Genomic DNA, 27,759 nt, shown 5'->3' with positions numbered 1-27,759 from the left:
AAAAATCACTCTTATCAATGGTCTTTGTACTTAACTTGTTTAAATAGAAGAAAAAAATGTATGTGAGTCATCGTATTTTGTTCACTAGAGCTTGGCAGGTCACCTTGTTCTAGCAGATAGAAACTGAATCAATATGGGAAGAGCCAGAATTTGGACAAGGTTCACCAAACATTCACACTGATGCCAGGTGGGCCAAGGAAAAGGGAATGTCCTGCCACTGAACTATTTAAAAATTATTATGTTCAGTTTAAGTCAAGGGTCTTGTGTTGTGAAGGAAGAGCTTGAATTTCTAATAGAAAAAGAAAAGCAGAATATACCCAGAAACTCCTGATTAAATTTATGGTCCTCTAATAGTATTTTAACTTTAAAGGAATCAGACAGCATTCTAGAAAAGAGACCTTTGGTCAATGCTTTCCTATCTATAGTTTAATGAAGCCTTCCCTACATGCACATATTAAGCAAATTCAAATGACATTAAAAATAAGTTACATTTCCTATTCTAACCCCTGCCATTCATCCCACTTTCCCCTCATTGTCACACACACTGCCATTTCCACTTCTGCACATAGGAAGAAAAGGTGAATAAATGTCAGAACCAAGTGGAAAGATGAATCATAGGCTGTTTTTTACATTGTTTGATTCTAAGTCAGAATACACTTTACAGGACATAGGCAAGCACTTGGAATATAGGACTCAGAACATAAGATGCTTCGTAGGACACCGGCAAGCACAGCAATTACATGGAACTCTACATTTTTAAGGAAAGCTTTTTACTTTTCTTCCTCTTTTTGTTTCCCTTTACTTTTGCAGATCCCTTCAAAAGCCCTTTCTGTGAGACACATTTTTAACTACCATATTGTTCAATTTTAACAAGAGTTCAGGGTGAGGAAGGTTATAGTTGAGGCATTTACAAGGATTTCCTGTTTGTAGTGACTGCTTTTTCCTCTTTGGTAATGTGTTTTTTACCTTTTTTAAAAGCTGCCTGTATGCATTCATATTACTTAATCTCCATCACCTTAAGAAACCATATGGGGCAGGGAGAGGAAGACGGTGCTGGCTCTTTCCCTTTCTCAATGACCTGAGACACCGTAACCTTGCTTAACTTTTTCTAAAAAATGAAGATAGTAATACCTGCTCTGAATTGTCACAGAATTATTGTGAGGCTCAAATAAAATCTATGTGTATTATATTTAAGGAATAAATATGTAATAAAGATCTTGAAGTGTTACTAGTCGATTATATCTGAGATACATTCACCAATATCCAAGGGGGAAAAGCAGAGTTCCACACCCTGTGGGAAATGTGGTCCACTGACAATTTGTCCACACAATTAGAATACAAAATAGCACCCTATGCCTCAACTTTTTTACAGTCAAAGAAAGCATGAGGCATAAATAGTCCTGAAGGGATGTGAAGTCTGTTTGCTCTGCATGTGATTTGCATATGCTCCTCTGGAAAGTCACCAGGCAACCGAGTAATTGTACAGTGATGATGTGGTTAAAAAAAAACACAACAGATGATCTACTTTTATTATTTTGTTACAAAATAATACATACAAATATTTTTAAAATTCAAATGATATTAAAAGTTACATTCCCTGTCCTACTCCCTGTCACTTATACCATTTCCCAGTTTCTGTTTTCAGTGCTGGTGGTTTCCTTTTTGCTCTCCACTGTGACTGATACACATTTATACTTCTATTTTTTGATGACTCAAATTTCGATAGTATCTTGTCACTCCCAATACAAGATATTCAGTACACACACTGCTCCTCCGCCTCCTTCTCTCTCTAGATTTTCATCTTACATGTGTATGAATACACAATGCTAACACACACGCTCATACAATCTTTCACTTTTATTATTTTTTAAAATTTATTTATATTATTATACTTTAAGTTCTAGGGTACATGTGCATAGCATGCAGGTTTGGTACATATGTATACTTGTGCCATATTGGTGTGCTGCACCCATCAACTCGTCAGCACCCCTCAACTCGTCATTTACATCAGGTATAACTCCCAATGCAATCCCTCCCCACTCCCCCCTCCCCATGATAGGCCCCGGTGTGTGATGTTCCCCTTCCCGAGTCCAAGTGATCTCATTGTTCAGTTCCCACCTATGAGTGAGAACATGTGGTGTTTGGTTTTCTGTTCTTGTGATAGTTTGCTAAGAATGATGGTTTCCAGCTGCATCCATGTCCCTACAAAGGACACAAACTCATCCTTTTTTATGGCTGCATAGTATTCCATGGTGTATATGTGCCACATTTTCTTAATCCAGTCTGTCACTGATGGACATTTGGGTTGATTCCAAGTCTTTGCTATTGTGAATAGTGCCACAATAAACATACGTGTGCATGTGTCTTTATAGCAGCATGATTTATAATCCTTTGGGTATATACCCAGTAATGGGATGACTGGGTCATATGGTATATCTAGTTCTAGATCCTTGAGGAATCGCCATACTGTTTTCCATAATGGTTGAACTAGTTTACAATCCCACCAACAGTGTAAAAGTGTTCCTATTTCTCCACATCCTCTCCAGCACCTGTTGTTTCCTGACTTTTTAATGATTGCCATTCTAACTGGTGTGAGATGGTATCTCATTGTGGTTTTGATTTGCATTTCTCTGATGGCCAGTGACGATGAGCATTTTTTCATGTGTCTGTTGGCTGCGCTCATACAATCTTTTAGCTCTTGTATAGGTTCCTGTATTAGTTGTTCAGTAGTATACTAAGCCTCTACTTCGATTTCCAATTTAGTCCCTGCATGTTGTCCAACACTAGCCCACCAGTGGAACTGTTTTACACTCAGGGCCGCTGCACTACTGCCTCCTTTGAGAACAGTGCTTCCTGGAGTTGAACAGTGCACAGCCCTACAGATTAATGCAGGGGCCCTGATCATATATGCATTTTGTTCCTGTATATGTTTAATCAATCTTTAGAAGCTCATCTATAGGTGATTCATTATTTCTGAGAAACAAATGGCATTTACAAAGTCAAATTTCAGTAATGTTATTCATTCTATAAATGAATAGTACCTTTCTCGCCATACCCTTTAAAAAGTCTTCAAAAGTTTCTGAAATTTCACTAGGATAAGTTGGTGGATCTTTTTTTCACCCATTCAGTACTTTGTGGACTTTTTCAAATGGCAGATTTGTGTCTTTTTTAAAACTGAATAATTTTCTCTTATTACATCTTCGATCATTTTCATCCTTCTGTTTTCCCTATTCATTCTTTCTAGAACTTCTTTTTCCATTTATTGGTGATAAATACACATACATAAATACTATCTTAACCACTTCTAAGTATGCAATTCAGGGGTATTAAATACATTCATAATGTTAATCCACATAACCACCATCCATCTCCGTAACTCTTCTCATCTTGTAAAACTGAAACTCTATACCCATTAAGCAATAATTCCCCCATTCCTCCTCCCCCAAACCCCTACAAACAACTATTCTACTTTCTGTGATTATGATTTTGAATACCCTAAGTACTTCACATAAAAAGAATCATGCAGCATTTGTGTTTTTGTAATTGGCTTATTTCACTTAGCATGTCCTCAGGGTTCATCCATGTTTTAGCACGAATCAGAATTTCCTTCTTTTTAAGGCTGCATAATAGTCCGCTGTAGGTATACACCATATTTACTTATCCACACATCCACTGATGGATACTTTAGTTGTTTCCATGGTTTAGCTACTGTGGACAATGCTGCTATGGACATGAGTGTACAAATATCTCTTAGGGCTCTATCAATTATTTTGGGTATGTACTCAGAAATGGAATTGCTGAATCATATAATGATTCTATTTTTAATTTTTTTAGGAATTGCCATACTGTTTTCCACAGTGTCTGTATCATATGAATTCCCATTAATAGTGCAAAGGTTTCAGTTTCTCCACATCCTCACCAATATTTGTTATTTTCTATCTTGTTTTGTTGATATTTGTCGTTCTAATGAGTGTGAGGTGTTATCTCATGGTAGTTTTAATTTGCACTTCCCTAATGATTAGTGATGCGAGCATCTGTTCATGTACTTATTGTCCATTTGGATATCTTCTTTGGAGAAATGTCTATTCAAGTACCTTGCTCATTTTTGAATCAGGTTGTCTGATTTTTTGTTGTGAGTTACAGAAGTTTATGTATAGTCTAGATATTAATCCCTTATCAGATACATGACTTGAGAATATTTCCTCCCATTCTGTGGTTCACACTTTTACTCCATTGCTGTGTCTTTTTATGTATAAAATTAATTAATTTTCATGAAGTCAATTTGTCTATTATTTCCTTTGTTGTCTGTGCCTTTGGTGTCAAGTCCAAGAAGTCACTGCCAAGTCCAATGTCATAAAGCTTTTGCCCTTTGTTTTCTTCTGAGAGTTTTATTAGTTTAGATCTTACATTTAGGTCTTTGGTGCACTTGGAGTTAATTTTTGTACATAGTGTTGGGTAAGGGCCCAACTTCATTCTTTTGCATGGGAATATCCAGTTTTCTAAGCACCATTGTTGAAAAGAGTGTTCTTTCTACACTGAATGGTCTCAGCACCTTGTCAAAAATCACTTGACCATATGTGTTAGGGTTTATTTCTGGGTTCTGTATTCTATTCCAGTAGCCCGTATGTCTGTCTTTATGCCAGTGCCATGCTGTATTGATTTTTGTAGCTTTGTTGTAAGTTTTGAAATATAGAACTGTGATTTTTCCAGCTTTGTTCTTCTTCAAGATTGTTTTTTCTATTTGAGGTCACTTCAGATTCCATTTGAATATTTGGATGAGTTTTTCTATTTATGAAAAAATCATTAGAATTTTGAAAAACATTGCACTGAATTTTTACATTACTTAGGATTGTATTGACATCTTAACAATATGAAGTTTTCCAATCTATCCATGAACATGGGATGTGTTTTCATGTATTTATGTATTCTTTAATTTCTTTCAGCAACATTTTATAGTTTAGGCTGGGTGTGGCAGCTCACACCTCTAATTCCAGGACTTTGGGAAAGCAAGGCAGGAGGATTGCTTGAGCTCAGGAGTTCAAGACCAGCCTGGGAAACATAGCAAGACCTCATCCCTACTCAAAAATAAATAAATAAAGTTTTATAGTTTAAACTGTATAACTGTACAAGTCTTTGGGTGCTTTGTTAATTTCTAAGTTTTAAATTAATTTTGATGCTATTATAAAGTTGTTTTCATAATTTCATTTTCAGATTCTTAATTTTTAATGTATAGAAATGCAACTAATTTTTGCATGTTGACTTTGCATCCTGCTGCTTTACCGAATTCATGTATATGTTCTAACAGTCTTGTATGTGAGGTTAATCTTTAGGGTTTTCTACATATAAGATCATCTCATCTGCAAACAGAGACAAATTTACTTCCTCCTTCCAACTTGGATGCCTTCAATATTTCCTCTTCTTACCTAATGCTTTGGCTAGAACTTCCAGTACTATATTGAATAGAAGTGGTGAAAGGACATGCTTGTGTTCTGATCTCAGAGCAAAAGCTTTCAACCTTGCACCATTGAGTATAATGATTGCTTTGTTTAAATTATAGCTCTGATTATGCTGAGGTAGTTTTCTTCTATTCCTAATTTGTTAAGTGTTTTTTGTTTATTATAAAAGGGCATTGAAGTTAATCAAATGTTTTGCTGCATCAGTCGGGATAAGTATATTTTTTTTCTTCATTCCGTTAATGTGGTATAATGCATCGATTGATTTTCATGTGTCGAACCATCCTTAGATGCCAGGAATACATTTCACTTGGTTGCTATGTATATAATCCTTTCAGTATGCTGCAGATTTTGGTTTGCTAGCATTTTTGCTGAGGATTTTTTAATTAATATTTACAATGGATATTGGTCTGCAGTTTTCTTTCCTTGTAGTCTCTTTGTCTGACTTTAATATCAGGTAAATGCTAGCCTCCTAAAATTAATTAAGAAGTATTTCTTTTTCTTCAATAAAAAAAGTTTGGGAAAGATTGCTATTATTTTTTCTTTAGATGTTTGGTAGAATTTGCCTGTGAAGCCATCAGGTCCAGATCTTTTTTTTTTTGCAGGGGGGGGGGTTTGAATATTGATTTAATATCCTCACAAGTTTCTATTCAGATTTTCTATTTCTTCATTTAGTCTTGGTAGGTTTCTTCTTCTTGTTCATTTCATGTAGGTTATGCAATTTTTTGTACTACAATTGTTCATAACACTTTTATAATCCTTTTTATTTCTATAGAGTTGGTATTAACGTCCCCACTTTCACTTCTGATTTTGGTAATTTAAGTCTTCTTACTTTTTTTCTTAGTTCATCTAGCCAAATGTTTGTCAATTTTATTGATCTTTTTAAATGATTAACATTTGACTTCATTGATTTTCACCATTGGTATTCTATTCTCTATTTTGTTTATCTCTGCTCTAATCTATTAGTTCCTTATTTCTACTAGTTTGGGCTTTAATTTATTCTTCTTTTTCTAGTTCTTTAAGTTGTAAAGTTAGGTTGTTGATTTGAGATCTTTCTTATTTTATAGTGTAAGCATATATAACTATAAATTTTTCCCTCAGGATTGCTTTTGCTGTGTCCCCTAAATTTTGGTATGTTGTGTTTTCACTTTTATTGATCTCTATAAGTATTTTCTAATTTCCCTTGTGATTCTTCCTCTCAAAAATGAATAGAACTAGGCTGGGCATGGTAGCTCACACCTGTGGTGCCAACAATTTGGGAGGCCAAGAAGGGAGGATTACTTGAGGCCAGGACTTTGAGACCAGATTGGGCAAAAGACTGAGACCTTGACTCTACAAAAAATAAACAAAATTAGCTGAGCATGGTGGCATGCACCTTTAGTCCCAGCTACTTGGGAGACTGAGGTGGAAGAATTGCTTGAGACCAAGAGGCTGAGGCTGCAGTGAGCCAAGATTATGCCACTGCATTCCAGGTTGGGCAACAGAGTCAGACTTTGTCTCCAACAAATAAAATAAAAAATAATGGGTGGAACAACCAGACAGAAAATAAGGAAACAGAGGATTTAAATAGCCCAATAAACTATCTAAATCTAATACTTAAGACATACACAGAACATTCTACCCAACAACATACACATTCTTCTCAATTGCATCTGGGATGTTTTTCAGGATTCACTACATATTAGGCTACAAATTAAGTCTCAATAGACTTCAGAAGATTGATATCTGATTAAGTGTCTTCTCTGATCTCTAGAGCATGAAGTTAGAAATCAATAACAGAAATAAAACTGGAAAATTCCACAGAATTGTGGAAATTAAACAACACACTCTTAATCAAGGTATTGAAATCTCTGACTATTATCATGCTACATATTTCTCCTTTCAATTTTGTCAGTTTTTATTTTATATATTTTGATCGCCTGTTATTAGGTGAGTAAATGTTTATAACTGATCTATCTTCTTGCTATATTAAACCTTTCATTAATATATAATGTCCTTTTGTCCCTTGTAAACTTTTTAAACTTAAAGACTATTTTGTCTGACATTAGCATAGCCAGTCTTTCTCTCTGTGGGTTACTATTTGCATGAAATATACTTTTCCATCCTTTCACTTTCAATCTATTTGTATCTTTGGATCTAAAGTGAGTCTTTTGTAGACAGCATATATTTGAATCATGTATTTTATTCATTCTGCCAATCTCTGTCTTTTGATTTGAGAGCTTATGCCATTTACATTTAAAGCAATTACTGTTAAGTAAGCACATACTTCTGTCATTTTGTTATTTGTTTTCTATATGCCTTATACCATTTTCATCCTTCACTTCCTATATCACTATCTTCTTTTGTGTGTGTGTGTTTTTTTTTTGTAGTGCAACATTTAAATTCCTTTCCCATTTTTTCTGTTTGTTTTCTATAGCTACATTTTGTGGTTATCATGGGGATTACATTTAAGTTCCTAAAGTTGTAACATTCTAATTTGAATTTGTTCCAAAGTAACTTCAATAATATACAAAATCTCTGTTCCTTTAACAACTTCATTCTCACTCCTTTCAACTGTTGATGTCACAAAATTATGTCTTTATACATGATGTCCAAAAATACATTAATAATTATTTAAATGGTATTAGTCTCAAGTTATATAAAAAATGAAATGTGGATTTGTAAGTCAAAATTACAATATTACCAGCTTTTAGAATAATTATTTTAATGTATTAGTCTTTTGAACCATGTAGAAAACAAAAGTAATAGACCATTGTGACAATAATATTAGCTTTTATAATTGTCTATGAATTTACCTTTATTGAGATATGTATTCCTTCACATGGCTTCACATTACTCTCTAGTGTCCTTTTATTTTACCCTGCAGGACTCCCATGAGTACTTCTTGCAGGGAGTATCTAGTTGTAATTAACTCCCTTAGCTTTTCTTTATCTGGGAATGTCTTTATTTCTCCCTTACTTTTGACGGACAATTTTGCCAGATATAAGATTCGAGGTTGACCTTTTTTACTTTTACTTTTTACTTTTCATTTTACTTATTCTTACTCTTTGTTTTACTTTTAGCACTCTTAATATCTTGGGCCACTGCCTTTGGCCTTCAAATTCTCTCATGACAAATTTGCTCATAATCTTATTGAGTAGCCCTCGTATATGGCAGGTTGCTTTTCTCTTGCTGCTTTTGTTACTAAAACACCAGGGGTTCAGTCTAGGACCTGTTGCTCACTGTAAAAGAAAGCCAATAATTTAAACAATTAGTATTGCCAAGGAAGAAGGCTTCAATAAGGTGCTGCGACCAATGGGAGATGGGAGATGATATGGTTTGGGACCCAGTGGGAGGTAATTGAATTATGGGGGCAGGTGTTTCCTGTGCTGTTCTCATGACAGTGAATAGGTCTCATGAGATCTGATGGTTTGATAAAGAGCAGTTCTCCTGCATACACTCTCTTGCCTGCTGCCATGTAAGACGAGCCTTTGTTCCCACTTCACCTTCCACCATGATTGTGAGGTCTCCCCAGTCCATTAAAACTCTTTTTCCTTATAAATTATTCAGTCTTGGGTATGTCTCTATTAGCAGCATGAGAACAAATTCATACTGAAGATCAGTCTCAAATCCATCTCCTTGGCTGACTAAAATTAAGGGTTTACATAGCAAGGAAGAAATTTATGTGCAGGAAAACAGAAACTAGGGAGAGGTAAGATAGCAATCACGATGATATATACATATATATACACACACACGTATATATACACACATATATATATGTATATATGCACCTGTACACACACACACACACATATACATATATTCTTGTTGTAGACTGCCTTTGTCCCTGTTCTGGGCATGAACAGTCACTTTCTAATTGTCCCTATATATCTATATATGCAATTGTTTTTGAATGCCCCAGTCTTTAACGTTTGACTCCAAAAATGGGAAAAATAGAAAAATGGAGTAGAAAAAAGAGCTCCAGGTTATGAAATCCCCTAGAAGTCATTTCAGCTTGAAGGGGAGGGGTTTGCAATAATGTAGGGAGGTGCAGCAATGGTGGCTGCCTGCCTCTTTGCACCTCTGTGATTAGCAGCAGCAATCAGAGCATATATCCCCAATATTTGGAGGGCAGAGTCTTTTTTGCTAACCCTGGCTCCTGCATGCTGTGTGCAGTTTGCTCTAGGAACACAAGCATAGTTGCCTGTCATGGGGTTGGAGATGTGGGGGATTGGTAGCTGCTACTGTGTTAAGGGCTGAAAATGACTTAAATTAACCACAATTCACTGTTCATGCCTTCCCTGAAAGTTGCAAGCCTTTAATAGACTCCATAGTTCCAAAAGAGTTACGTTAGACAGAATTTGCCTATTTGATTGTTGTCTAGGTGGAAAGACAGATTTCTGGTGCCTCCTACTCTGCCATCTTCCCAGAATTCTCTTGTTCAATTTCTAATGGATAGATGGTCACTGTCCTGAATTGATTATTTATATTTAACCTTTAAATCTTTTTTGCTGTATATTCTGAGATAGTTAATTGTCTTTACTTTCTATTATTTCTTTTCTTCTATTATATCTTCCTTTCACTTAATTTTTTAAATTTGGGCAACTATTTCTTTATTTCCAGGAACTCTTGCTTGTTCTCTAAGTACTCATTTTCTACAGCAGTCTAAGCTTATATACCTTCAGGATGCATCATCTAGTTAGAATTTTTTGAAGACACCGATAACCTTTTTTTAAAATTTCCCTTATGTATACTGTTTCCTTTCAAGCCATTTATTCTGCTTGTTCACTTTGATCATCCTATTTCCATTATTTACTTCCTTTAATGAGTAGTGGTCCTTGCTTAGCCATTCATATTAGTTGGTAAAGGATTATGTAGCTGGCATGCGTTTCTTCTGAAGTTTTGTCTCTCAATGGGATGTGGCAGTCTTCACTTTAGGAAGGAATAGAGAAGAAAGTGATACAAACTGGCTTCCCATTCATCTCGCACTTTTGTTCTGGAATGCCAAGGCCTATATTAGAAGTTATAGTACTCCTTGAGAAGATCGTTGGATTTCTGTAGGGATAAATCTTCTGCTTTAGATAGGTACCGGTTGAAGTGAGTTAAAAACTAACATTAATTACACATTTGGCAAGACTTAATTCAATTAGCTGTTACATAGATAGTTCTTCAATTAATTATCCTCTTCCCAATTCTGACCAGCAGATCTGCTGCCAAAAAGATATAAAAACTCTACAAAGATCTGTCAGAAAGAAGGGCAACAGTCCTGAGGCAACCTTCTCTACTGCAAGTTATGGGCTGTTGCCAGCACCATTCCAGATCATCTACTAAAAAGCATTCAGCTGCTTCAGCCTTCTGGGAACAAATTCAAACTTCTGGTCTACTCTTAAGCACCCTTCACTCCTAAGGGGTTTGTTCTTCAGGTTCATGGAATGGGGAAATGGGGGAGGAAAGAGGTAAATATATATTCTTATATATTTCATTTTCAATTGAATCTTAATTTCACCATCTTTTTCATCAAAGTTGAATACATCCTTTTTATTTCCAGAGTGGCATAAAAGGATGACCATGATTTATTATCCAAACCAGAACACATTTAAGGCTAACAATGGGTACCATTATTAATTATTAGCCTAGCTAACAGGCATACTCCAGGACCGATATGAACAAATCGGGCTGCATGGTCACACTACATACATAAGTGCACACTAACTAGGTGCGGACTTATGGCAAAGCTTAAGACCAACAAAGAGACAAGAAAATTAGACAAGAGAAGTGTGAATTCTGGGAGGGGACATAAAATGCTTAACTAATACCTTGGGCCCAATGCAAACAGGATATTCCACAGATAATGGAGTTACAGTCAGGTAGAATGACTCAGAGAATGGGTTGGAGAACAATGCCCATTTTTATTATCTCAGTGGATAGCAGAAACTTTTCTGGGATATTATGTCTCAAGAACAATGATAGCATGTTAATTCAATGGATTGGAGTTATAATTAGGGCACTGATTTTTCAAGTGGGGTTAATTTATCCATTCCGTCTTTACCACCACCCCTGCTCACCACCAGGCACATTTGGCAATGTCTTGAGATACTACTGGTTGTTAACACTCAGAGTTACTGCTGACATCTATGAGTAGAGGCCAAGGATATTATAACGCTAAACATCATAGAATGCACAAGGCAGTCAGTCTGCCGACAATACATATAGAGGTTTTCAGCCCAACATATCAATAGTGCTGAGGTTGAGAAACCCTAGGTTAGGGTTAGAAAGCCACCTGGATACAGCTTTCAGAAGGCATTGAGCACGTCACCCGAGAATAACTAGTGACTAACCACAGTTTTCTCTTACATGGCTTCTTTCCAATAGTTTCATACATTGGGTACAACCTCCAAAAGTGGAAGCTGATGGCAGCTTCCTGAACCTACTAATGAAGACATTTTTCCCAGTCTTTTTTTTTCCCTGTTTATTCTTGTGTAATCCATTTTTAATTGAGAATACTTGGAAATATCAGATTTCCTTTACCTTCCTTACTTTATATATAAAACAGAGATAATAAAGGTTTCCTTGTTTTATGTCTCCATTTTGCTAAATAATACTTTCATTCTTCTAAGTTCCCTCTCTCGCTTGGAATTTTGGAGCTACCTTTGATTCCTCCATTTTCCTTATCTCCATACCCACCTCAATCACCAATACCATCGATTATTTTCCAAAATATTCTCTGATTTCCAAAATACACTGTAACTTCCTTCTTAGCCTGTTGACTTAAAGGTGGGAGGAGCCCAAAGTGTCCAGGTGGCAATCTTAACTTCCAGTTTAATGGAGTTGTTGTTGTGTCTCCTGGTAGCAGCATTCCTCCCTCTGGAGCTAAGACCTCTAGGCCAGCAGAATGTAATGTTGCAGGAACAGGAAGCAAAAATTTTGCTAGTGGATCACTAGGGGTGATCTTCCACTTCTATCCCTTGATTCCTTGACCCATGAATCCTGGTTGTGAGAAAAACAGTACCATATATTGGAGGTTGATTCAGAGCATACACAGCCTTCTAGAGAACTTTGCCCCAAGCCTGCAAAGTATTGTCACTTGGCTGGCATTGTAACTGTAACTTCAAAAGGCCATTCTGCCATTCTATCAATCCAACTGCTTCAGGATGATGGGGAACATGGTAAGACCAGTGAATTCCATGAGCATGAGCCCACTGCCGCACTTCTCTAGCTATCCAGTGAGTGCCTTGGTCAGAGGCAATACTGTGTGGAATACCATGATGGTGGATGAAGCATTCTGTGAGTCCACGGATGCGTAGTCTTGGCAGAAGCATTGCATGAAGGATAGGCAAATCTATATCTGGAGTAAGTGTTTATTCCAGTGTGGACAAAAGTCTGTCCTTTCCATGATGGAAGAAGTTCAATGTAATGAACTTGCCACCAGGTAGCTTGCTGATCACCCTGAGGAATGGTGCCATATTGAGGGCTCAGTGTTAGTCTCTGCTGCTGGCAAATTGGGCACTCAGCCTACATAATTGGGCATGTACCCAGGTCAGCCTTGGTCAGTGGACCAGTTTTTTGTTTTTTTTTTTTAGACGGAGTCTTGCTCTGTCACCCAGGCTGGAGTGCAGTGGTGTGATCTTGGCTCACTGCAAGCTCCGCCTTCCAGGTTCACACCATTCTCCTGCCTCAGCCTCCCTAGTAGCCAGGACTACAAGTGCCCGCCACCACATCTGGCTAATTTTTTTTTTTTTTTTTTTTTTTAGTAGAGATGGGGTTTCACCGTGTTAGCCAGGATAGTCTCGATCTCCTGACCTTGTGATCCACCCACCTCGGCCTCCCAAAGTGCTGGGATTACAGGTATGAGCCACCACACCCAGCCAGACCAGTCTTTTAAGTGGAAACTCAACCCAATAAAAGTGTGATACTCATATAAATTAATCGTGATCCCTTTGGCTTCAGTCATCTCCAACACAAGAGTTACACATACAAAAATCCCTTGCATGACAATGAAGTCATTTTTAAGAATATATTTGAAACTTTAAGCCAAAGCATTTGTTTCTATAGAATTATGAATTCTGACTAAACTGATATATTACTTTTAACGTAAAATTTAACCATCATAGTTGTAGTAGAAATAATGACTACAGAAGTGGGTTGATATGATTTATGAGAATTTGGGAGGGATGTCTTTTAATATAGATGAATATTAAATGAAGCTTTATCCATTCTGATATAGTTTACCAAGTTATTATTGATTATTATAACATTTTAAATTTGGGTCTCCTGACTTTCTCTCAGTATATAATCTTCTATGCAAAAGTTGTAAATATTTGGAAGAATTTCTCCTTTGCTTTTTGGAACTTTCCAGAAATTCTTTTTTCCAAATATTTTTGATCCACAACTGGTTGAATCTACAGGTCAAAGATCTTTGGATACAGAGGGCTGACTGTCTTCACTGCATGCCAATTAAATACTGAAAAGCATTGAAAACTCATCTTTTTGCCCTAAGGATACTTGCTGGCAGCACTTGCAAATATAGCATTTACCTAGAGATAACTTTGCCACAAAATATCTTGCTTTTATTATTACTTTCACATCACTCTCGTATATCGACTTTGGAAACAAAAGGCATCATTCTGTTTATAGTATTCTGTAGCGGTATTCTCATTTACAAAATATAGTAATTCTTGATTGCCGAAAATGTCAACTCCTAGACAACATAGCATTCTTGTGCACGATGTTAACATTGCTCTCGAACAGTCGTTGGCCGAAGATTCATTTGATGAATCTGATTTTTCTGAAATAGACAATTTTGATGATCCAGACAATTCTGATGTTAGTTCTGTTTTGAAATAATCCCAAGGACAGTTTTTATATTTTATTTTTACATTGAAAATCAGTCAGATTTCCTTCAGCCTCAAAGAGCGTGTTTAGGTAAAATTAAATGAGTGCTGGCAGAGAGCTGCACATTTTTTCTAAATGGGAAAAGGGTTAAATGGGAAGAACAATATTATTTTCTTTACCATTTTTGGCTATTTGGAAAATGATTCGGTTCTCAACTACAACAGTTAAGGAAAGGCAGAGTGCTGATGTGTACAGAAAGGAAAGGAGAAAAAAGGATGAGGATAGCAAATGAGAGAGGGAGTCAGGTGGTAACTAGAGGGTGGGAGGAGCAGTTCTAAGAGTACTTATACAACAGAGACACTCAGGTGTGTGTGTGTGTCTGTGTGTGTGTCTGTGTGTCTGTCTGTGTGTGTGACTTATCTGCAAGACAGTGTCAGAAACTATAAGAGAAGAAAGCATTTCTTAAGTTACTAGTTTTCCAAGTAATGAAAACCTTTAAATTCCTCAGCTCTATTTGACAAATTTTGGTGGCAATCTTCCTGGGGATTGGGGGAACACAGATAACTGTGTTTAAACACACACACACACACACACACAAGTTATAATTTAATCTTCCTTGATAACAGTGGTGCATAACTTGACCTATCTTGTCTTCCATTATGCTATAATGCAGAGCACAATTCCATGCTTTCTTTCCATTTTAATGTTTTTCCCTTGCTATTAAGTTGTCAGTTCTCAAATCTGTCTGTTGCTGCCAGAAAGCCTACCTCTAATTCACTTCTAATCTTTTGTTGGGGTTGAAAAATAGATAACTGAGCTGGCTAAGAGTTATGTGTAAGATACATTCGATTCAAGGCAGTGAATTTTAAAATAAGGGCCTAGACCCAGCCTCTGAGCTTCTCACTAGCCACTCTGGTGTGTGGCACTCTTTCTTGTCTTACACCCATGTTCAGGTGTACACTGAAGTTGTACGAAATCTGACTTCTCAGTAAATGAGCAAAAAGTCACTGTAAAAGAGTAAAAAGTCACTGTCACCATTCAATGTACAAAAGGTAAGACTTGCAACTGACTTTACTGCTCCACAGACATTCCTTTGGCCAATCACAATTTTCCTGTCTGGCTTCCCTGCTTGCTCCCCCTAACTGCCCACTCTGAGTATGGAAACCCTTCAAGACTCCACGAAAGAATAGCTACAGTTCAGGGGCAGCCTTCTCCACTACATGTGGACATCTGTGCTTGCAGAATGTAAAAACAATCACTAGCAGTAATGCAACAATGTAGAAACTAACCTAATATATTAATATTAGTTTTAACTGATTGAAGAGCAAAAACAGCTGAAAAGAAACAATTTTATGAGTAGGTCAAATTATAATGGCTGCCATGACTTTTTAGATAAGAGTGTTTGTTATAGAAATAATTATTAAAAAGACATGGATTTAAAGCTTATGATAGAGTTGGAAAAAGAACAAATTAACTGTAGAAGGAAAAGTATATGGAGGCTAATCCTGGGGCTCTATGCTAGAAAAATTAATTGTTGTATCTCCAATAGTTGTTTAGAGAGGATATTCCTTGAGAAAAGTTAAAAAATTTGGAGAATCTAAAATATGGACCTTCGCAAGCATGTGACACAGCACAGAGTGTTTGATATGTGTTCTGTGGAGTTACGAGTCTTTGCCGTTGTTCAGCTCGAATTCCTCTGGTTGGATCTCCAGGGACTTTAGACATGGTTGGAATAGATGGTCTTCACAGCAATAAAGACCTCATCAACAAAGGCCTGTTTGTACTTTCTTTTTCACCAAATCTATTTGAGCACAAGTCCTGTCAATTATATCCTTTCAAATTCTCTCTAGCCCATCCTCTCATCTCCATCACACTGTCATTGCCTTAGATCAGACCCTCATCATTACTCCCTTGGACGACTGCCATAGCCTTCTAATAGGTTTTATACCTCCAGACTTGCCATCCAGCCTATACACTCTACACATCACTAGAATGATCTGGGTAACAGGAAAATTTGATCATTACAATTCTTTAATGTCTTCATACTTCTTCAGCAAAATTCCAAAATCTTTAACATAAACAAATACAACATTATTCCTGACTTAGTCTGCCTACCTCACTAGTCACTTCTTGTACTCCAACCTCCCCAACCCATCTAATTTACTTTTCAGTAACACAGAACTATTTGCCACTCCCTTGATGCCGCCTAATCCTTTGACTTTATGCATTTGTCTACCTCCATTTTCCACCCCCACATCTTTAAACAGGCTCTCTTCCACCTTCCCAACAACACCTGGGATCATCTCTTCCAGATACCACCCCTAACACTACACCTTCTCATTCAACTGTCCCACTCCATCCAGGATTGATTAGGTGACCAGTTGTGTTTTCCACAACACTCCAAATATAATTCCTGCCATCCAGCATGGTTGCAATATGTTTCTTCTATACTCTCTCCCCACAAGAAGAAAGTTTTGTGAGGGTAAGGATCATATTTAATACTTGTATCTTCACTAGAAGCTCATCATACAGTTTTGAGATAACTCAACATTTGTTGAAGAAGAGAACAAAAGAGGGAGGGGAATGGAGTGTGGGAGAGAGGAAATGATGAGGAGCTCCTCTTCAAAATTAAACTGGATAACAATAAGAAATTCTAGAAAGCAACCTCCACTCCAATACCCAAGTAGACCCTACATTTAAAGTGCTGTTTTGGGGCACACTGAAAGATTTCTGCCAGGAAGTTTGCTCCCTAGGATTTACATGATGATGAGATTACGTGTTGCCTCATGGCAACAAAATCAAAAGTCTGTAAAAGAAAAAGCCTGCTATGCTTCTGAACGTTTGGAGATCCCACAATAGATTTTTCATTCAGCTATTGTGTTGCTGCTTCATGAACACACCTGACAGTCTTGTGGGATAACAGAAATAGACTTCTCATAAATAATGGTCAAATTTTTCAGATTTAGATTTTCAACACAGAACTAGCAAAATGTACATGGTGCTAAGTTGTGCCATCTCTGTACTTTACTACACAAGGCACTTCTTTGATAATGTGCAGCAGAATAATGTTATAGCAGATTTCACGATGAAATCATCAATGAATCTTCTTTTAGTCATTTCATTTTGGATCAAATCTGACATATGCAAAATTCCTATAATCAATTTTGCCAAATGGGGCAAGATTGCAGAGGTCATAGCAAGTAAGGAGCCATCCTCTTGTTTAACTGTTGTGCCCATCCAACAAGCACAGCTTTCTTGCCAAGATGGTCACCAGGATCTCCTGCACAGGATTGCATACTCCAGAGCACCTTCCAGTCAGTGCAGATACACTAACCCCTGGTCAGCCTGCAGTGGTGGTATCTCTACTTCTTCTGCCCAAATAAAGCCAATATTATGCTAGAGAAAGGATAAGCCATTGACACCATCCCCAAAGGATCCTTAAGAATTAGCATTACAATTTATATTGTTGACCATTCAGTGTTGGTTGGACACATGGTGGTAAATTTAAGAGATCCTCATAGTCAAATAGTCCAGGACAAGATGCTCTGTGATAACGAGGTACTAGTATTGCAACTGGTCTGTGCTGTAACACCAGAAGGAAACTGAGTCTGGGTATGCTGTATCGAAAATCTATGATGATATCTTCCATGGTATTCTCTCTCAAGGCCCTTTGTCAAAGAAGTTACTACTACCAGGCCTTCAATAGGAGTAATCGCAGGTAATTTGGCAAACTAGGTCCTCCTCAGAGAGAGAAACTCGGATAGGGAATGTAAAAGTCCGTGATTCACATTCTGTACCAAAATCATGACCAAAGTGATCATAAGGGATGGACTGACTTGCAGAGGTTGTTAACAAATGTCCCAAGGTGGCTGCAGAAGCACTTGTCAGAAAAGGTAGTGCTTTTCTTTCAAGAATCAAATATTGAGCCAACTCAATAGAAACTCCTTGGTTTCAGTGACCATATTCAAAAACTCCAGAAATCACTTTAAGAAATTCTCCAACTGGTGAATCACATCTGTTGGTTTTAACACCTAAGGCAAACCTTGGCAACCACCAGGACCTTGTGAAGGATACACTGAAGGAGTGTCTCCATGTAGTGCCTGCAGTAAATCGACTCCTTGCAATTCTGGAGGCAAACAACACAGTTCAAATTTATCAAATGCTGATTTTATAGTTACCACTGGAAAAACTAAAACAATTATCATCCAGTTAGCACTCTGCGTTGTCATCTTTGTTGCTAAGTCTTAAATATTCCTAGTCCTATGAAACAACATTTTCAAAGAATATAGGAACAGCTCTTCATTTTGAAGATGTATTCATTGATTATGTGATAAAGGAAAAGCCTTTGGGAAATATTCAGACTATCACATTTGAACAAGTTATGGGTATCGAAAAAAGCAAAAAATGCAAAAGTTAAAAATTTTATTATCTCTTTCTAAAGTTACCAATATTACTGGTATCCAGTCTATCTAAAACAGCATGAATGTAATATATAGTTACCCTACTACAAAGGCCAAGCAAGAATTTTAACCTCTTTAACAGCTCTTCAATTTCCACCATGTTTCCCGCTACAAAGGTAGTCACTTCTCCACCCACAGCAGTAACGCTTTCTGTAGCCCTGTCCTCAGTAGGAACAAGGCTGCTATCTGGAAAACCCAGCTCTTGATGTTTGATGTCTGGGCCATACCCCCAAAACAATGAAATCAGCACTCCTTGTGGTGGTGACAAGGAGAGGAGTAGACACCGAAATGCACCTAAAATTGATTCTAATGTGCAACCAGGGTTGAGAATCACTGGGACAGCTGAACAGGCCTGTGCCAAACACAGTAATAGGAGTAAGCAAACAGAAATCTATTCCTTGCCCTTAAGAAATTTGCCTAAAGTGAATAATACAACTCTGTAGGCTATGGATATCTTCTGGAGTAGCTGTCTACTCCTCCATCTACAGGCTGCAGTAGGAGTGGTTTAGGCAGCTGTTTGTACCACACTGCCCTGCCCTGCCAACAACACTGATTGAACAGAAGGCTGGATACGCAGCACAAGATGATCCAATCCCTTTAAATTTGGAACAAAGATCCTAAGTCTAATTCAGATATTTGGGGGAAGTTGAGCTGAAGCATAAAACCAGAAATGACAAAGAAATTGGAAGAAATTAAAAATCTGGAAGAGAGAAAAGGGAAGAAAATGAAAGTAGACATGCCTAAGAAAGAGTCGGAGGGGTACTGTGTGATCCTGAGAGTCAGAGAGAGCTGCCTAGGCTTCCAAGAGGTTTCCAGTTTACATTATGAAAGGCCCGTTTCTTGGACTTTGTAGGTTTACAATAACTTCTCCTTAGTTTGAGACAATTGAGTGGGTCTCTGCCCTTTGCAAGAAAAAAGGGTATCATCTTTACCTTCTGGGTTCCAGTTCAATTCTCACTTGAATCTTCCATGTGTTTACCTTGTTTCTGAAAATGATAAGAGCAATGAGAGTTCAGAGAAGTGGGAAACAAAGGGCACTGGAGTGGTCTGAGGAGGCTTCACAAATCATGTGGGGATCGAACTGAATCCCAAAAGATGGAGAGATGGAGAGAAGAGAGCTCCCTCACTCCAGGTGAAGGAAAGATTAAGTAGAAAATCACAGAGGCAGGAGTGTGCCCAAGGAGACTGGAGTCCACACGGAAGGATGTGGGACGCCAGAAAATTAATTTTAACCTGGTGGAGTGAACCTAATGAAAGGTCAGCAACACTAGCTCCATGCTCCTTCTACTTCTTAGTGTCTCCTAAAGGTAAAAAGTCTTGAGGCCCAGCAGGTTTTAAGAAATGCTTCCTAAACTCTTTTATATTTTTTATTTTTATTTTGAGACAGAGGTGTGCTCTTGTCGCCCAGATTGGAGTGCAGTGGTGCGATCTCGGCTCACTGCAGCCTCTGCCTCCCGGGTTCAAGCAATTCTCCTGCCTCAGCCTCCTGAGTAGCTGGGATTACAGGCACCCAACACCATGCCTAGCTAATTTTTGTATTTTCAGTAGAAACAGTGTTTCACCACGTTTTCCAGGCTGGTCTCGAACTCCTGACCTCAGGTGATCTGCCCACCTTGGCATCCCAAAGTGCTAGAATTACGGGTGTGAGCCACTGCTCCCCATCCCTAAACTCTTACGTACATTCCATGTTGCGTCACTACTTTAAGGGCAAACACATTAATAATAACGGAAAGTAATAAACAAGAGAAAAGCATTGATAGCAACAAACATAGTTACTTGCCTGTTTCTGTCAAAAAATAATTTTGTACACATCAATGGATTCTTATGGCCTGTTTTATTCTTTGCATATTTTGGCAGAAGTTGGTTGTTGAGAATACGTCTTACTTCATTTTTCAAAGTAATTCTTTAAAAAAAAAAAAACTCTTTAACTTAGTTGCATCATTACATACATGACTAGGATAATAGTCTATGACCATGATTGGTGAAAAGATAGTGTATTTTAGTATTAACTACAACTTAAAAACATTATGGGTAAGATTAATTAAATGCTATGAATTTTGCCATGATATTTACCATCAACTGGAAATAAAGAGAACAGAGTTGTAAGTATTATGCAATCATTTTAATTCAGGTGCATTCCCATAAGTGATATAAGACCTGGAGTTGTAGTGTGAAGTCACAGGAAGGATGGCACCCTGCCAATATGCATCAGAGTACCAGCCTGGGATTTACCATGCCAGTGCTCCAGACTTTGACTTTCATCCCAACTCACTTCCAGGGACCTTTTCAAAGATATTCAGTAGACAGCCAGTATTTTCTACATATGCTACACCCGGTCCTCAAGTTAGAGACAAGCCCCTGAACTGAAAGGGATCTTGGAGGTTAGCTGACATTTTACCAATGAGAAAACTAAGGTGGATAACTGTTGAAGATCAAGGGGAATGCTGAATTTTCTTTTTTCAAAAATAAACAACAACAAAAAAAGTCTCTTCTTCCAGCTAACATCTCAATCACTTACCCAAAATGACTTTTAAAAGTTTCACATTCTTTCTGCTAGGATGCCAGCGGCAGCAGCCTACTCCATACGTCAGGCAGTGTTTGTATATATTTCAGCGTATCCAAGCAAGGCCTTTTTAACTTTCCATCCTACAGACGAAGCTGTACTTTCCTGAATGGCAGCCAGGAAAAAACTTGGGGATTTGGCAGGAAGACTGTGGGAAGCCTGGTGTTCCACCAGGCTGAGATCTGGAGCGGAGCTTTCTACAAAGGCAGAGGAGCGAAACACCTCCCTTTGTTTAGCTCTTCATAGGAGGACAAATGGAGCCCCCAGATTGCAATCAGGCCCTATTGTATAAACTTGGGGTTTCCAGGCCATACAGCATTTTTGGCAGCAAATCCCTTATTATTTTTCAGCTGGAAAACCAATTAGCATTCTTTTTATATCTGGGTGTTAATACTTGGGCCTTAGAGCAATTTTTTGGCCACCGGCCCACATGACTGTAGTCTCTTGGGCAATGCCTGACAAATTGAGATAAAACCGTTACTTCATGTTTTCCTACAAAGACAAAACAAAAACTGTTTCCTGCTCTTATTAATTGGATGAAGTCAATTTCCACATTTAACAAATAAAAAGGTAAGCATAATCAGGGTGTCAACCCACGGCTCTTATCTCTCCCCAGGCTGGTTCCTCTGCAGGAATGTGAGGGAGTAAGACTTGTCAGGTTCTGACTAAGCTTTCCTTTAATTGGAGAAAAAAAAAATCCTCCTGGGCAACAGAAACCTGTCAGGTGAATGGGCTGCGACCACCAAAAGGTCACCCTTTGGCCTCAGTGGCATTTTTGCTTCACAAGCCTGAGTGATGTGATTTACCTGAGGGAAAGAATTGTTAGGAGATTCCAGCCATGACAAGTGGATTAGTCATAAAAGTCAAGAGGACACTGCCCAGTTTAAGAGGAATAAACAGAGCCAAACATTTCCCTATCTCGAAAGCATAGCAAAGTCAAGTTCACGCTCCGGGAATGTAGTTTACGATTAGAGAAAGCCATATCTGGGCTGCTGTCTCAGAATATCTAAGCGAGTGGAGAAGAGGAGGAAAGGAGGTTGGAATGGCTGTGGGAGGTGCCCATCCTGTCAAGTGTTCATCTATGGTAAACAACCCCTGCCATGGCAACACAGCCTCAAGCAGCAAATCAGAGGAGCTCGGACCCCCAGCGAGCAGACCACAACTTGGGAAAATCTCCAGGATGATGCAAAATATTTCGAAGGGAAGTGGTAAAACAAACAGAAAGGAAACACAGCCATACAACTGCAGCTTGAAGACAAAAATTTGTTAGGCACAAAAAATAGTTTGGGTGCAGTTACAGGAGCATTTTTGTGTTGCTGGTACTGATTGTACATCTCTTTGCTAGAAATGGCCTGAGGCCTTGCCGCTCCCTTTCAAGACTTTCTTTGTAAGTAGTGGGTGGTGGCATCATTTTTAAAAAATCCACTTGAAAGACTTCTTTAAAGAATTTGTACAGAACATTTTCTTTGCAAGAAAATCTATTCTGAAGCAATATTATTTAACAAGGGGGCTGTGTTTTGAGTCATAAGAAAATTTATTATCCAATTTTTTTTCTTATTGCTATATTTGCTATCAAGAGCAGAAAATAATAGTCTATAATAATTTAGAGGAGTGACTAAAAATGCCCAATCATGCACAGGAAAAGAAGCATTCGATTTGCGTCTCTAGAGCCAGAAGTCACCCAATTCTCTACGCAGAGGATGGCCATACATCGCAATTTGCCAGGAGAGTCTCAGTTGACTCTAGTCCAGATTTAATTACCAACAGTGCCTCTTTCACTGACAAAAGTGTGCTGGTTTGGATAGTAAATAATTTGGTGACCCTATTGATTCACAGAGCCCCAAAATCTTCTGTCCGCTCCTACTCTCCCCAGGGACAGCAGTCTAAGACTCTAAAAATCAGAACCGAAATGCAAAATGAAAAAGAGAGTTGGGTGAGGAGTTGCTACTACCTGGCAAAGAAGAAACCTCGACAGTCTGGCTTTACCTAAAGGAAGCATGGAAGGACTGTGAACAAAATTAACTCTGTGTGTTGAGGAGAGGAGAGTACCTGCCTTCATAGAGACCCCCTGCAGCAGCCTTTAGGACTATCTGGGAGCTTCCCACTGGATTATACACCAAAGTCTAAACAAGTGCTCCTCTGTCAAATCCTGGAAGGTAGACAGTCGTTTCAAGAGCAGACATGCATCCTGCCTCTTTTTGTGTCTTGCAGCCCAGAAAGTATTGCTCAGATATTCCAAATCAGAAGGTGTTCAGCCACTTCATACTGCCACCAGCCATGCTGCTGGCCTGCAGCTATTTGGATCAGAATGGAACTCTTTGATCTGTAAACTGATCTAAGTTTAACTATGGCCTGGGCCCAAAAGGTGGACTAATTTTGGCAACTTCCCCTGTACACTTTTATCTAGAGATAAAAGGAACACTTGGAAGCATAAACAGAAGGTGTATTTCTGTAGGCCCAATAGTCAGCACATCAAAACACAAGACCATAGAAGCTGGTGCTGAATATTAGCTCTGATTTTAGAAAGCAGCTCTACTCTGCTACCTCACTCACTGGCAGCCAGGAGGACCATTTCCTTCTGTTGTAAACATATGAAGATAACATAACATTACAGAACTCAGAAAGGAAAGACGCGTTTCCAGCACAGTGACTTCCATTTCTACGTGAATGTTTAAAACTGAAAACCATGATTTTTAAGTTATAAAGCAATTACAGTGGCTTTGGGTCCAGGAGTCCAAGGCTCTCATACAAATATGTGGGTGATTGGAGACCTGAGCATCGATACTCTTCCAACCTCCTTGTCTCTCAAGTGGTCTGTGCTTTAATCAGACCAGTTAGGAGAGTGGAACATAAGTTCCCTAGGGGCAGCCAGCTTGGCGCTCCAGAGAACAGTTATAGCTTGCCCATGACCTTTGCACTATGTGAATTTGTCAGTGAAGGACCAAATGAGAGAAATGCAAGAGCCCGCCAGTGTTTAATGTAGCCCATTTTAACTTATAGTCAGAGCTACTGTCTATTCCAGAATAGGACAATGGACAGTGAAGTTCTAAAGGTAGTAAGGTGGTTTTTCTATAGGGACATGCAGCTGAGTACACAGAGGTAGTTTAGCTGCATGCAAATCAGATAAGCTCTGAGTAGCAGTATTTGGCACCTTATTGCCAAAGCAGTCTGTTCTATAAGAAATACAATCACCAAATTAGAAGGAGGCATTTCTAGTCTTTCCTTGCTAGGATCTAAAGAGACCAGCGAGTTTCTTCAGGACTCTTGGGACACATAGGACCTAACAAAATAATGTGACATGGCTTAAACACACTGACATGACCAACTACCCCCGAATAGTGATTTGACAAATGGAAATGAAGTAACCAGGCTAGTGCTGGGCAGAGCTGGTGGAAAGGAATACCGCAGAGTTTGTGTGTAAAAGGGCCCTAATATAGAACACTGAAGAAACACTGGGACACATTTTTTTGTAGGTCATCAAATGGCATCACATAATCAATTTGCTGAAAAATACATAATATTAACTCTAATTCCTTTGAATGAAATTACCTTGTTTTGTTGATGTAAAAATTGGGAAAGCAGTACCACCTATTTGGGTTTTCAGTGGGGATGTTTTCCCAGTTTCTGGGTAAGGGGATATGACTCAAGCACGAGAAATACGAAATTCCCATTAAGCTGTCCTGGTTGATCAGGCACAATGGCTCATGCTTGTAATCCCAGAACTTTGGGAGGCTGAGGCAGGGAGATTGCTTGTGCCCAGGAGTTTGAGACCAGACTGGGTAACATGACAAAACACTATTTCTACAAAAAATTAGCCAGGCATGCTGGCACATGCCTGTTGTCCCAGCTTCTCGGGAAGCTGAAGTGGAAGGATCGCTTGAGCCCGGGACGTCCAGGCTTCAGTGAGCTGTGATCACTCCACACATTCCAGCCTGGGCAACACAGCGAGACCCTGTCTTGAAAATAAAATAAAAATAAAGTGTCCTGGCCATCTCAGAAATCAGAATTCCACATAAAGTTTGGGAATTGCGTTAGATCATGTCTAAGACCTCCTTCAACAACGCAATTTTTGCACAGCAAGGATCTGAATAGTCTTAAAGGATTTCCTTTTATGTTCATTTCAAAAAAACCCTCAGAAGAGAAAAAATTGACAGCACAGCCTGAGGTCAAGAGAATACATAAGTACAGAGAGGACTGAACTCAAGTTAGCAACAGACATGTGATTCCCACAGTCTCCTCAAAGCAGTTCTCTATCATGTGAGGAAGAGCTTGAGCCACCAGACCTGACCTTTCCTGAATATTCCTCTTTGATTTAACAACAAAAAATTATTTTAGTTAAACAATAAGAACCACATGACTATGCTCTCACACAGTAAAAGAGTCAATCCATTAGATCGCTAGACTAATTCATCCTGCATAACTAAAGAAAGTAAATTTCAGGTGCTTTTGCCATACACACATCGTTACAAAAAGTAGCAACTATGTAAGGGGAAGAATATGTTAATTTGCTTTTCTGTAATTATTTCACTATGGATAGTTATATCAAAAGAGCATACTGTACACATTAATGTACACATTAAATCTACATTTTTTTTTTTTTGAGACAGAGTCTTGCTTTGTCACCCAGGCTGGAGTGCAGTGGCATAATCTCTGCTCACTGCAAGTTCCACCTCTGGGGTTCACGCCATTCTCCTGCCTCAGCCTCCGGAGTAACTGGGACTACAGGCGCCCACCACCACGCCCAGATAATTTTGTTGTTGTTGTTTTATATTTTTAGTAGAGACGGGGCTTCACCGTGTTAGCCAGAATAGTCTCGATCTCCTGACCTCGTGATTCGCCCGCCTCGTCCTCCCAAAATGCTGGGATTACAGGCGTAGGCCACCGCGCCCTGCCTAAATCTACACAACTTTTATTGAAAGGAAAAGGTGCTTAAGAAAAAATACCCAAAAGCAATAAGGTAAAAAATAAATGAATACAGTGTATTTATACATATGTGAGACACATATGTAATGTATTACATATGATTCTGCTATGCTGTGACAACCTGTTTTTATTTGGGTCTTAAGGCTCTGCACAGTGGCTCACGCCTGTAAATCCCAGCACTTTGGGAGGCCAAGACGGGTGGATCACCTGAGGTCAGGAGTTTGAGACCAGCCTGGCCAACATGGCAAAACCCCATCTCTAGTAAAAATACAAAAATTATCCAGGTGTGGTGGCAGGCACCTGTAATTCCAGCTACTTGGGAGGCTGAACCAGGAGAATCACTTGAACCCAGGAGGTGGAGTTTGCAGTGAGCCGAGATTGCACCACTGTGCTACACACAGCCTGGGTGACACAGCAAGACTCCATCTCAAAAAATCATAATAAAATAAAATATATTTCGGCCTCAAAAAACTTTTAAATTTAACATGTAAAGATCTAGTTCTTTCTTTATAATAATGGAATGTTCTGTAATATGGTTACATCAAATTTTGTTAATGATATAGTTTGTTTCTACTTATTTGCTATTATAATACCTATTATAAATAGCAAATACGCTTGTAAATATGTCTTAGTGCCTATGAGTATTTCTGCAGAACAGATTCCTAGAGTGTATCACAAGATCAAAGAGTAGGCTTACTTTACGTTCTGGTAAATATCATCTATTTTATCTATGCTTTGGAATTTCCTCTGTAGATGAATCTTTGTATCCTCTTTATACCTTCTACTCAGTTATTTGTATTTTTCTTCATACACAAGCACTCTATAGATTATATTTTATATATGTTATAAATATTTCTCCTAGTCTGTAGCTTATTAACTTCATTTTTATGATTATCAAACAGAACTTTATTTTTTCATTTGTATGGGGCTCAAAGTTATACTTTCTTATATGATTTATGAGTTTCGTGTATTGCTTAGGAAAGCTTTCTCTACCCCCAGAATTATAAATTTAAAAAACATTTTCTTCAAATACATTTATAATTTAACAGTTATTTTCTTTAATCTCTCTGAATATTTTTGCGTATGTTATGAACTGAGTAATTTTTTCCTAGGTTAGCCAATTGTCACAATGCAAGTTATTGAGAAGTCTTTAATAATTTTATGGAGCTGAGATGCTACCTTTGCTATGAACAATATTCTTGTACATGTCTGGGTTTGTGTTCTATTTTTTTCTCTTAATGTGTTTGTTCATCCCTATGCCTAAATACACTGCTTTTATACTATATTCTCATTATTAGTAGGTCATATCCCATTGTTATTTTTTATTAAAAGTTAATTTGCTAATCATTGGTATTCTTTTCATATGTGAGAACCAGCCTGTCAACATCTTTACAATGTGGACTCTTCCCACTGAAAAATATGAAATAGAACTTCATTTATATAGGTTTTTAAATACCCTTTTATAAAAGTCCTGCACATTTTCTATTTCTTCCCAAGTATAAAATGTGTTATGTTGCTATTGTGAATGAGATTTCTTTTATCATTA

General features: G+C 38.1%; 1 protein-coding gene across 8 annotated transcripts in view; it reads right to left on the bottom strand.

The window, feature by feature from the left end:
• The window catches only part of LOC105475715 (transcription factor EC), a 557,301-nt gene that overhangs the window by 404,995 nt on the left and 124,547 nt on the right, over positions 1-27,759 (bottom strand). Inside the window, exons 1-2 of one of the 8 annotated variants that reach the window (XM_071094588.1) lie at positions 21,246-25,891; positions 19,660-19,713 (exon numbers count right to left, since the gene is read on the bottom strand). The exons of the other annotated variants lie outside the window; for them this stretch is intronic. The gene's annotated coding sequence lies outside the window, so the exon portion shown is untranslated. Of the gene's footprint in view, positions 1-19,659; positions 19,714-21,245; positions 25,892-27,759 lie in introns of those variants that run through there. 8 annotated transcript variants of the gene reach the window in all.

This window comes from Macaca nemestrina, chromosome 4, assembly GCF_043159975.1.
Source record: "Macaca nemestrina isolate mMacNem1 chromosome 4, mMacNem.hap1, whole genome shotgun sequence".
In the NCBI taxonomy this organism is placed as follows: domain Eukaryota; kingdom Metazoa; phylum Chordata; class Mammalia; order Primates; family Cercopithecidae; genus Macaca; species Macaca nemestrina.
The sequence above is the reverse complement of the archived record's forward strand: the minus strand, read 5'-3'. Positions and strand labels throughout refer to the sequence as shown.